Source organism: Phyllobates terribilis, unplaced genomic scaffold (genome assembly GCF_046119375.1).
Source record: "Phyllobates terribilis strain yellow unplaced genomic scaffold, ASM4611937v1 Scaffold_5__5_contigs__length_657084704, whole genome shotgun sequence".
NCBI lineage: Eukaryota > Metazoa > Chordata > Amphibia > Anura > Dendrobatidae > Phyllobates > Phyllobates terribilis.
The window spans coordinates 542,287,269-542,300,830 of record NW_027362765.1 but is presented as its reverse complement, the minus strand read 5'-3'; positions in this window follow the sequence as shown (position 1 = coordinate 542,300,830).

Sequence of the window (13,562 nt, the reverse complement as noted above, 5' to 3'; positions counted from 1 at the left end):
CTGATCCTGCTATTTAAATTGCCCTACTGTGTCCCCAATAAATTTTAAATACATGTCATTGGTGGCCAGTGGTTACCTAAAAGAAATTAGTTCATACATTACCTGTCCCCGCCGATCGCCACCTAAAATAAAGTAAAAAATAAAAAACTACACCTATACTCACCTAGACACCTAATTCCCCGAAGCCATCGATCTCCTGTAATAAAATATAAAATAATAAACCACAACCTTATCCTTACCCCTCCGTAGCAGTCCACGAGTGTCCCACGAAGATCTCCAGTTCAGAGCAGCCACATAGAATGTGACCGCTCTGAACCGCTGCCGCCGCTAGAATGACGGGGCCATAAGGGTTCACCGGAGTTCAGGCAGCGCTGCTCCGGTTAGCTCCTTTACGGTCCTGCTGTATCGTGAGAAATTCCCACGGTACAGCAGTGCCGTAAAGGAGGTCTCCGGAGCTGCGCTGCCTGAATGCACTCCGGTGACCTCAGTCAGTGGCTCCCACTGCCGGGAGCGGACGTGTTCCCGGCAGCGTGAGCTTACAGCAGCCATGCACAGCTGTCACCATCTCCAGATGTGACAGCTGTGCATGGGAGATCAGCGCAGGAACGTGGACAGGTAACTATTATTTTTAGTAAACTAAGAATTAAATAAAATTGTGTGTTTTATTTCAAATAAATTATTTTTTTCTGGGTGTAGTGTGTTTTTTCTTTTTAACACTTTGTAGGTTAGTAATGGGGGTGTCTTATAGACGCCCATCATTACTAACCTGGGCTTCATGGCAGCTGGCGCTGACATGAACCCCACCACTATTACCCCCTGCCACCGCACCAGGGCAGCGTGGAAGAGCGAGGCTAAGTGCCAGAGTTGGCGCATCCTATGGATGCGCCATTTCTGGGGCGGCTGACGACTGGTGTTTCTAGCCTGGGAGGGGGCCAATATTCATGGCACCCTTCCTGAGCTATTAATATCAGCCCCCAGCTGTCTGCCTAGCCTGTGCTAGCTATTAAAATAGGGGGGACCCCACGTCATTTTTTTTGGGGGGGTCCCCCATTTTAATAGCTAGTAAAGGCTAGGTATTCAGCTGGGGGCTGATATTAGTAGCCTGGGAAGCTCCGTGGGTTTTACCCCCTTCCCAGGCTTCAAACATCTGCCGTCACAGCCAGACACTGAGGAGTGGAAGTATGCCTGCGCTTCTCAGTGTCTGCGGGATGACAGGCTGGATGGCAGCGTTCTGCTGCGGTCCAGCCTGTCATCTCGATGTAGCAGAGCTGGAGCCGTCGTGGGAGCCATGGAAAGGTAAGGATGAGGTTGCTTTATTATTTTTCTTTTATTGCAGGAGATCGTTGGCTTCAGCTGGAATGGGCGTGATGGTAAGTATGGTTTAATTTAGAACAATAAAGAATTGTGTGTTTATTTCAATTAAAGGACTTTTTTCTGGGTGTTTGTGTTTTTTTTAAATACTTTACTAGAAATTCATGGTGGTCATGTCTAATATTGGCGTGACCCCATGAATTTCGGGCTTAGGGCCAGCTGATAATGCCAAGCTGGCCTTAACCCCTTTATTACCCAGTGAGCCACCGCACCAGGGCCCTGGATGAGTTGGGTACAGCGCCAGAAGATGGCGCTTCTATGAACGCGCCATTTTCCGGGGCGGCTGCGGACTGCAATTTGCAGCGGGTGGGGCCCAGAAAGCTTGGGCCTCCCTGCGCTGCAGATTCCAGCCCCCAGCTGCCTAGTTGTACCTGGCTGGACACAAAAATAGGGCGAAGCCACACGTATTTTTTTTTTTAATTATTTCATGAAATTCATGGAATAATTAAGAAAAAAAGGGCTTCCCTATATTGTTGTGTCCGGCTAGGTACAAATAGGCAGCTGGTGGTTGGGGGCAGCCCGTTCCTGCCTGCTGTACCTGACTGGACACAAATATAGGGCGAAGCCCCACATAATTTTTTTTTAATTATTTCATGAATTTCATGAAATAATTAAAAAAAAAAAATACGTGAAGATTCTCCCTATTTTTGTGTCCAGCCAGGTACAACTAGGCAGCTGGGGGATGGAATCTGCAGCGCAGGGAGGCCCAAGCTTTCTGCCCCCCCGCTGAAAATTGCAGTCCGCAGCCACCCCGGAAAATGGCGCGTTCATAGAAGCTGGATGCTGTACCTGGCTGGCATACAAAAATATGGCGAAGCCCACGTCAAAAGTTTTGGGAAAAATTAATTAAAAAATAAATAATAATTTAGGGACTGCATCTTTATTAACTCCTCAAATGTCATTTAGTGTTAAAATAAAGGATTTATTTTAAAAAAAATTGACGTGGGGCTTCGCCCTATATTTGTGTCCAGCCAGGTACAGCAGGCAGGAACAGGCTGCCCCGAACCACCAGCTGCCTATTTGTACCTGGCCGGACACAACAATATAGGGAAGCCCTTTTTTAAAAAAATTATTTCATGAAATAATTAAAAAAAAATTGACGTGGGGCTTCGCACTATATTTGTGTCCAGCCAGGTACAGCAGGCAGGAATGGGCTGCCCCCAACCACCAGCTGCCTATTTGTACCTGGTTGGACACAACAATATAGGGAAGCCCTTTTTTTCTTAATTATTCCATGAATTTCATGAAATAATTTAAAAAAAAATGTGTGGGGCTTCGCCCTATTTTTGTGCCCAGCCAGATACAACTAGGCAGCTGGGGGCTGGAATCCGCAGCGCAGGGAGACCCAAGCTTTCTGGGCCACCCCCGCTGCAAATTGCAGTCCGCACCCGCCCCAGAAAATGGCGCGTTCATAGAAGCGCCATCTTCTGGCGCTGTACCCAACTCATCCAGGGCCCTGGTGCGGTGGCTCACTGGGTAATAAAGGGGTTAAGGCCAGCTTGGCATTATCAGCTGGCCCTAAGCCCGAAATTCATGGGGTCACGCCAATATTAGACATGACCACCATGAATTTCTAGTAAAGTATTTAAAAAAACACAACACCCAGAAAAAAGTCCTTTAATTGAAATAAACACACAATTCTTTATTGTTCTAAATTAAACCATACTTACCATCATGCCCATTCCAGCTGAAGCCAACGATCTCCTGCAATAAAAGTAAAATAATAAAGCAACATCATCCTTACCTTTCCATGGCTCCCACGACAGCTTCAGCTCTGCTACATCGAGATGACAGGCTGGACCGCAGCAGAACGCTGCCATCCATCCTGTCATCCCGCAGACACTGAGAAGCGCAGGCATACTTCCACTCCTCAGTGTCTGGCTGTGACGGCATCCAGATGAGCCGAGATCATGTCCAATGAACTCAGCTCACCTCATGTACGTCACTGACAGCGTGGGAAAATTCTCCTGCACTCAGCACTTCAGCGTGAGAATTTTCCCACGCTGTCAGTGACGTGCATGAGGTGAGCTGAGTTCATTGGACATGAACTCGGCTCATCTGGATGACGTCACAGAGAGACACTGAGGAGCGCAAGCATGCCTGCGCTTCTCAGTGTCTGCGGGATGACAGGCTGGATGGCAGCGTTCTGCTGCGGTCCAGCCTGTCATCTCGATGTAGCAGAGCTGAAGCTGTCGTGGGAACCATGGAAAGGTAAGGATGAGGTTGCTTTATTATTTTACTTTTATTGCAGGAGATCGTTGGCTTCAGCTGGAATGGGCGTGATGGTAAGTATGGTTTAATTTAGAACAATAAAGAATTGTGTCTTTATTTCAATTAAAGGACTTTATTCTGGGTGTTTGTGTTTTCTTTTAACTTTGACTATGGGGTTAGTAATGGGGGTGTCTTATAGACGCCTCTCCATTACTAACCTGGGCTTGATGTCAGCTGGCATTATAAGCTGACATCAACCCCAACCCTATTACCCCCTGCCACCGCACCAGGGCAGCGTGGAAGAGCGAGGCTAAGTGCCAGAATTGGCGCATCCTATGGATGCGCCATTTCTGGGGCGGCTGACGGCTGGTGTTTCTAGCCTGGGAGGGGGCCAATATTCATGGCACCCTTCCTGGGCTATTAATATCAGCCCCCAGCTGTCTGCCTAGCCTGTGCTAGCTATTAAATTAGGGGGGACCCCACGTTATTTTTTTGGGCGGGTTCCCCCATTTTAATAGCTAGTAAAGGCTTGGTATTCAGCTGGGGGCTGATATTAGTAGCCTGGGAAGCTCCGTGGGTATTACCCCCTTCCCAGGCTTCAAACATTTGCCCCAGCTGTCTGCTTAACCTCCGCTAGAGCCTAAAATTAAGGGGAACCCCACGCCAATTTTTTTTTAAATAAATCCTTTATTTTAACACTAAATGACAAGTACAGTAATCAACACTGTCACTGTACTTCATATATATGTGACTGACATGTTTCTATCTATCTAATCTATGTGTGATTCTCTATTCTTTCTATTCTAAATTGTCGGGTACAGATGCTGAATTGCCGGCCGGCTTTCTTAAAGAGACGGTGCATGAAAACACTATTATTTTTTTAAATAAATCCTTTACACTATATGACAAGTACAGTAACCAACACTGTCACTGTACTTCATATATATGTGACTGACATGTTTCTATCTATCTAATCTATGTGTGAAGCTCTATTCTGTCTGTTATAAATTGTCGGGTACCGCTGCTGAATTGCCGGCCGGCTTTTTTAAAGAGACGGTGCACGAAAACACTAATATTTTTTTTAATAAATCCTTTACACTAAATGACAAGTACAGTAAGCAACACTGTCACTGTACTTCATATATATGTGACTGACATGTTTCTATCTATCTAATCTATGTGTGATTCTCTATTCTTTCTATTCTAAATTGTCGGGTACAGATGCTGAATTGCCGGCCGGCTTTCTTAAAGAGACGGTGCATGAAAACACTATTATTTTTTTAAATAAATCCTTTACACTAAATGACAAGTACAGTAAGCAACACTGTCACTGTACTTCTTATATATGTGGCTGACATGTTTCTATCTATCTAATCTATGTGTGAAGCTCTATTCTGTCTGTTATAAATTGTCGGGTACCGCTGCTGAATTGCCGGCCGGCTTTTTTAAAGAGACGGTGCACGAAAACACTAATATTTTTTTTAATAAATCCTTTACACTAAATGACAAGTACAGTAAGCAACACTGTCACTGTACTTCATATATATGTGACTGACATGTTTCTATCTATCTAATCTATGTGTGAAGCTCTATTCTTTCTGTTGTAAATTGTCGGGTACCGGTGTATGCCGCTGATGAATTGCCGGCTTTTCATGTCATTCTACATTATTCTTAGTTGTTTTCCTTCATGTAGAATTAACCTACAAGGAAAGAAAGGGTTTATTTTCATTCCGATATTTGTGTCCCATTGACTTGCATTGGTTTCCGGTATCGGAATCGGCGATATCCGATACTTTTTGGGTATCGGCCCGATCCAATCCGATACGATATTTCCTGATATCGGAAGGTATCGCTCAACACTACTAATTATTTTAATTTACTGAGATAATGACTTTTGTGTTTTCATTGGCTGTAAGCCATAATCATCAACATTAACAGAAATAAACTCTTGAAATAGATCACTCTGTTTGTAAAACTCTATATAATATATGAGTTTCACTTTTTGTACTGAAGAACTGAAATAAATTAACTTTTTGATGATATTCTAGTTTAGTGAGATGCACCTGTATATAAACCTTTAGAAAAGGAGACTATTCTAAAATGTAATCAAATTTTATTTATTTCATATTAAAACCATAAAATGTATAAAAAAAACTCTAAAGGCAGTGCGTAGTACAGAAACGGAAAAAGGTCCTATTGCATGTGGCTAACCCCTTAAGGACCATGGGTTTTTCTATTTTTGCGCTTCTGCTTTTTGCTCCACTTCTTCCCAGAGCCATACCTTTTTTATTTTTCTTTGTATACGGACATGTGAGAGCTTGTTTTTTGCGGGATGAGTTCTACTTTTGAACAACATCATTGCTGTTACCATATCATGAACTGGAAAAAGCAAATAAAATTCCAAGTGCAGTGAAATTGCAAAACAAGTGCAATTCCTCAATTATTTTTTTTTTACCATGTGCACTAAATGCTAAAACTGACCTGCCATTATGATTCCCCAGGTCATTATGAGTTCGTAGATACCAAACATCTATAGGTTATTTTTTATTTAAGTAGTGAAAAAAAAATCCCAATTTTTTTTTTTTTTTTTAAAAAGAAAAGATGGTGCCATTTTCCGAGACCAGTAGACTCTCCATTTTTCATGATATGGGGCTGGATGAGGGCTTATTGTTTGCGCACCAAGCGGTCTTATTGATACCATTTTGGGGTAGATACGATGTTTCGATCTCCTGTTATTGCATTTTATTGCAATGTTGTGGCGACCAAAAAAACGTAATTCTGGTGTTTGGATTTTTTTTCCCCATCGGATTGATTCTTTTTATATTTTGATAGATCGGGTGATTCTGAATGTGGAGATACCAAATATGTGTATTTTTTATTTTTTTTAATTGTTTTATTTTGAATGGGGCAAAAGGGGGGTGATTTGAACTTTTACATTTTAATTTTTTTAAAACTTTTTTTTTTACTTTTTACTTCTTTCAATAGTCTCCATGGGAGAATAGAAGCTGCGATCTTCTGATCACTTGTGTTACACATAGCAAGGCTGCAGCCCTTGGTAGCCTACATCAGGGATACCACTGATTTACTCATCAAGATAGAAGGCATTCATTTGGATCCTGGAACAATTTTGGCTTCAATTGATGAGTCATTATATAGTAGTATTCTGCATATCAAAGGTATTCAGGTAGTGAGGGACTCACTTTATATCCCAAAATAGATTCCTTGTGGACCTTCTGCAATTTGTCCTGGTACATAATTTTTTTTTCTAACAGTAAATTTTACCACCAGCTCTGGGGCACAGCGATGGGGAGCTCTTGCGCCCCCACATATGCTAACTTGCTCCTGGGCTGGTGGGAAGAAACAGTGGTTTTCCACGTGGAGGATGTCACATTGTGTCCCCATATTCAATTTTGGGGGCGGCATATTGATGACATACTCGTGCTGTGGTCAGGTGACAAGAGATCATTTGAAGATTTTGTGGCAGATCTGAATAGGAACAACTTTGGTCTTACCTTTTCATGAAGTGGGCGGGGATAGGATTGCGTATCTAGATATACTCATCACAAAGGGCACTGATTGCCACCTGAGGATATCTATTTTCTGTAAGGCTACAGCAACCAATAGTTTATTGAGGTGGTAAAGCTTTCATCCCACTAAACTCAAGAAGGGGATCCCAAAGGGACAATTCTTGAGGTTGCGTAGAAATTGTTCTTCCTTGATGGATTTTCAGTCGCAGGCTAGCAATCTCAAACGTAGATTTTTATACAGAGGTTATCCAACTGAGGTGATTGACTCAGCATACAGACACGCATTGATTAGCAATAGAACTGGGCTAATAATGTCTAAACAAAAAAAAACTCAGAAGAGATTACACATTTGATTGGAAAATTTGATGATCAAACCAGGAGGATCATGATTGTCCTGAGACGACACTGGGGGATGCTTAGGGCCGATCCGGACATTTCTGATCTTATTACCTCGGTACCAATAGTCACTTTTAGGAAAGGTAGATCTATATGGGACCATATAGTCTATAGCCATTATAAAACCCCTCGACCAATAGGAACTATGTTTGACCGCAGGGTCGCGGGCACTTTTAAATGCGGTTCCTATAGCTTCTGTTGCTACATTAATCAATCTAAAACTTTACAAAAATAGAGATTTTGCAAATCGTAGGAGGTCGGGAATTGTATATTTCTGTACCTGTATCTGCCCTATGAATTATGTAGTAAAAACAAAAAGACAGCTACAGGTCAGGGTAGGAGAACATATTGGGGGATATAAATCATGAGAGAGATACCCCACTAGCATGCCATGTGGTCCAAAAGCATCAAGGTGACACGAAAGCATTCTTGTTTAGTTTAATTGAAGTAATACCCAAATCAATCAGATTGGGTGACTGGGATAAGAAAAATCATTCAGAGAGAGACAATATGGATTTTCTGGTTATAATCTATGAGTCCAGGTGGTCTTATTGAGCAACTTAGCTTCAAACTAGTTACCTACAGGCCACGTATTTAAAACTCTGTTTTCTCCGTCACACGGATCACATATACGTTGTCAGAAAATACTGCCATTTCAGGCCTCCATTAAAAATTTGTTTCAGTGTGTCAGTGAAGCAATTTATACCAGTTTGCTGTTCAAACTAGTTACCTACAGGCCAGGTATTTAAAACTCTGTTTTCTCCATCACACGGATCACATATAAGTTCGCTCCAAACTCAGTCATTTGTAGTGAGCGTGGAAGATACTGTCCTCCATTTAAAATGGGCAATGCACGTGGCAAGGGACGGGGAACTGGACGTGATGGTGATGGTGCATGCAGAGGCCAAGGACAAGGCCGTGGGCAAGCTGAAATTGTGCCACAACAAACACCCACATCTTCTCGCCCGACCTTCCTGTCCCAAATCCTAGGGGACCGCAGCACACCACTATTGAACTCAGAGCAGTGTCAAAAGGTTGTTGGTTGGATAGCGGATAATGCTTCGAGTCACTTAGCTACCACCACCCTGTCTTCCACACGGTCAAGTCTCAGTAGCCGTAAGTCTGGACTGCATATTCCTCACCCTGATCCTCCTTCCTCCCACTATGCCGAGTGCCCGGAGACAATTGATCCCACACTTGGACACTCTGAAGAGCTGTTCACTTTTCCATTTATGGATTCAGGCCTCTCGCCCGGTCCACTTAAAGCGGGGCAAGAGGACATCGCGTGTAGCGATGCGCACATATTTGAGCAGCCATGGTCACACGAAGGCGACGGTGGGAAAGTGTCACAAGAGGTGGACAATGATGAGACACAATTGCCAGAAAGTCAGGAGGTGGACCAGGGTGCGGAAGTGGAAGATGAGGTGGTGGATGATATAGTAACTGACCCAATCTGGCAGGAGGACATGCAGAGCGAGGACAGCAGCACACTGGGGGAGGGAGGCAGAGAACCCTAACAGGCAGGAAGAAGCAGTGTGGTGGCCGCAGACAGAAGGCAGGCAACCGTTCCCCATAACACTATCACAAAGGAAGTTGCAAGTACAACTGTTAGGTCTTCCTGAGTCTGGTTGTTTATTAAAGACTCTGCCGATAACCCCTAAAAGGCCATTTGCACCACCTGCCAGACCAGCATCAGCAGGGGTGGCAAAACGACCAGCCTGATCAGGCACATGGCAGCAAAGCACCCGACTTTGTGGGCCGAACCCCAGGGAGCAGGAACAGTGTCTGCAGGTGGCACCATTGCTTCTTCCTGTTACGCTCGTGCCCGGACTGACTGGCGTGAGCGTGATTAGTGATCCCACTGTACCATGAACCGATGAGTGCCTGGAGGGGCGTAACTAAGTATCAACCCGATCCGACCAAGGTCGCATGGCAGCTCAGTCGACTCCGTGAAACAGGGAGGAACTGAGCAGAGGGACCAGCTGCTACTCCAGGTCAGACCCCGGTCACAGCTGTTGACCCACACCGGGGAATGCAGGAACAGGCAGGTTAGACTGGCATGTAGACAGGTGGGTACTGGCAAACACGGCTGGTATGCAGACAGGTGGATATTGACAGGCACAGCTGGTATGCAGACAGGTAAGCACTGGCAGGCACGACTGGTGTGCAGACAGGTGGGCACAGGCAGGCACGGCTGACATGCAGAGTGGCGGGTACTGGCAGGTAGAAACGCAGGCAGGATAGGGACCAGTACAGACTGGGATACAGGAACGGAGCCGCAGGTGCGGTAGACAAGCAGAGCGGAGCAAAACCCGCAGATGTGGTGAACAAGCAAAGCAGAGCAAAACCGCAGATGCGGTGAACAAGCAAAGCAGAGCAAAACCCGCAGATGCGGTGAACAAGCAAAGCAGAGCAATACCGCAGATGCGGTGAACAATCAAAGCAGAGCAAAACCCGCAGATGCGGTAGACAAGCAAAGCAGAGCAAAACCCGCAGATGCGGTGAACAAGCAAAGCCAAGCAAAACCGCAAATGCGGTGAACCAGCAAAGCAGAGCAAAACCGCACATGCTGTGAAGAAGCAAAGCAGAGCAAAACCCGCAGATGCAGTGAACAAGCGAAGCAGAGCAAAACCCGCAGATGCAGTGAACAAGCGAAGCAGAGCAAAACCCGCAGATGCGGTGAACAAGCAAAGCAGAGCAAAACCCGCAGATGCGGTGAACAAGCAAAGCAGAGCAAAACCGCAGATGTGGTGAACAAGTAAAGCAGAGCAAAACCGCAGATGCGGTAGACAGGGCAGGGCTCTGTTCACATGGAACAGACTGGAGAACACAAGAAGATAGCTGGAACACAGGAGTTAGATACAGAGGCAGGGAAACAGAACGAGCAGAACCAGATACACACAAATAACTTGCAATGAAGTAGCAAGTGAACATAAAACTCACAAACAGAAGTACAGAGACAACGAGTTGGAGTTTGGTGTAGGTTCAGATACTGCAGGAAAAGGGAAAGGTACAGACATAGAGACAAACAAGTAACGGACTAGGACACTGTTCAGACAGGGCCTGAACCAGGAACAAAATACAGGAACAAGCCTGGGAACTCAGCCCCCTAGTGTTGCAGAAACTGACTAGAAGTCACAGGTACAGGTAGCGGCCCTAGGTACTCAGCTCCCAGGGTGGTAGAAACAGACTAGAGTCAAGACAGGACCTGGCAACTCAGTTGCAAAGACAAACTGAGTGAAAGTGATGCTCAGGCACCTCCTACTGGGTGAGGGGGTTTAAGTATCCAGTGACTCACAGCAATAGGCTGGGGACTCATTAGGACTGTGCACACGGTAGCTATAAGAAACAAGCAAAAAGCTTTGCCGAAGCCCTAAGCAATCAGACAAGAGACATGGACAGCAGCAGGAACTGAAACAAAGAGTGCAGCATGGACTGACAGGTAAGATTATGGTTTTGCATGGTGGGAGGTAGTGCACCATGCAAGCACGCCGCCAGGAATGTTACACTTCCGCTGTTGTGCATGCAAGCCAATCCCCTGTCCATGGTGCATGCGACGATGCCTCTTGCCCTGCACCTGTCGTTGCGCATTCTCAAGTAGCAGCATCAGGAAGCACGTCCATGTCCTTGTCCCAGCGCAGTGTTCAGTTGTCCATACCCCAGTCCTTGGAACGCAAGCGCAAATATGCAGCCAACGACCCACAGGCCACATTACTAAACTCTGACATTTCACGACTGCTTGCGCTCGAAATGTTGCCTTTTAGGCTTGTGGAGACGGAAGCATTCCATAACCTGATGGCGGCGGCCGCCCCTCGGTAATCGGTCCCCAGCTGCCACTATTTCTCCCGGTGTGCCGTCCCCGCATTACACAAGCATGTGTCCCAAAACATTAGCCGTGCCCTCAACAACGCAGTTACCGGGAAAGTCCACCTAACCACGGACACGTGGACAAGTGCTTGTGGGCAGGGACGATACATCTCACTGACGGCACACTGGGTTAACATAGTGGAAGCCGGGACCCAGTCAGACCTTGGGACAGAACACGTCATCCTGATGCCATGGATTGCGGGCCCTAGGTCAATCAGGGTTGCCCCCACGGTCTACAGCTTCTCCATTCATCCTCCTCAGCCTCCTCCTCCTCTTCAGCCTCCATCTCCGAAATGACCACATCAGTCATAAGCTGACAACACTGCAGCAGTGCCTTGGCCAAGCGGCAACAGGCTGTGCTGAAGCTAATATGCTTAGGTGACAAACCGCACAATGCTGAAGAGTTGTGGACAGCTCTGAAAGAGCAGGCAGATCTGCATGGTCGTGTGTGACAATGGCCGGATTCTGGTGGCGGCTCTAAGGCGAGGCGAGCTAACACATGTACCATGCATGGCCCATGTGCTTAACCTCGTGGTTCAGCGGTTTCTCAAATCCTACCCGGAGCTGCCGGATCTGCTTGTTAAAGTACGACTCCTGTGTGCCCATTTAGAAAGTCAGCTATAGCTTCCGCCACCCTTGCCGTGTTTCAGCAGCGTTTGCAGCTTTCGGCTTACAGACTGGTGTGTGATGTCCCCACGCATTGGAACTCTACACTGCAGATGTTGGGAAGGATTTGTGAGCATAAGAGGGCAGTTATTGAGTACCAGCATCTACAAGGCCTTCGGTATTCAGTTCAGACTCCACACATAAGACCTCAGGAGTGGACATGGATGTCAGACATATGTACCATCCTCCAAAACTTTGAGGACTCCATCAAGATGGTGAGCGGCGACGACGCCATAATTAGCGTCACCATCCCACTCCTCTGTCTTTTGAAATGCTCTCTGCTCACAATCAAAGAGGATGCATTGCAGGCGGAGCATGATGAGATGGAGCAAGGAACCATACAGGGTGATTACATACAGCCCAGCCTCATCTCATCCCAATATGGATTGAGTGACAATGAGGAAGAGGAGGAGGAGGAGGAAGGACAGGAGCTAGTTTCATGCGCTACAGACGTTGCTACCTGCACAGCTGTCATACCGTCTGTTCAGCATGGATGGCCAGAGGACAGAGAGGAGGAGGAGGAGGAGAAGGAGAGCATGGTCAGTCATCCTCTTGGTGAGGACACGGAAGTCTTGCCTGTTAGTAGTCTGGCACGCATGGCTGAGTTTAAGTTACGCTGCCTTTCCCATGACCCTCGCATTCTCAAAATTTTGGGTGACAGTCATTACTGGTTGGTGACACTTCTAGACCCATGCTACAAGGAGAACTTCATATTTCTTATTCCTGAGGCAGACAGGTCTACAAAAATGGGGCTGTACCAGAAGGCCCTTGTTGCAGAACTATTAAAAAAATTCCCATCTGAAAACGCTGGCGGCAGAGGGCACACTTCGTTGGACAACCAAGGAGTACAGGCGAGAGAGACACAACTTCAATCCAGCAGAAACAGGGGAACACTGTCAAATTTCTGGGAGAGGTTTCTTAGACCCTCCCATTGCACAGGCCCTGAGGCGCAGGGTACTCTCACAAGGCTTGCAAAACTAGGGAAGATGCTGAGGGAGTACCTTGCCGACCGTACCAACGTCCTCCATGATTCCTCTATGCCTTATGATTATTGGGTATCCAAGCTGGATACATGGAATGAACTGGCTCTCTATTCCTTGGAGGTCTTGGCCTGCCCTGCCGCCAGCGTTTTTTCAGAGTGAGTTTTTAGTGCCGCTGGTGGAATTATAACTGATAAGCGCATCCGCCTGTCAACTGAAAATGCTGACAGGCTGACTCTTATAAAAATGAACAAAGGCTGGATTGGGCCAGACTTCTCAACACCACCGAATGATAGCAGCGTAACATAAAATCAAATGCAGTGTCTTTTCTTGGGAGGTGTATTCCCATGCACCTTTTCACACCCACACATGTGTATACGCTTCTTGATTTTGGCTATTTGCTCTTGTCCTCCTCCTTCTCCTCATCCTCCACCACCATATCACCAGGGTGACCGTGGTCCATGATGCAACACCCATATAATTTTTTTAAAGGGTGTTTATGATGCCCGTAAAAAAAAATTTTATACAGTATGTTCATGTATAC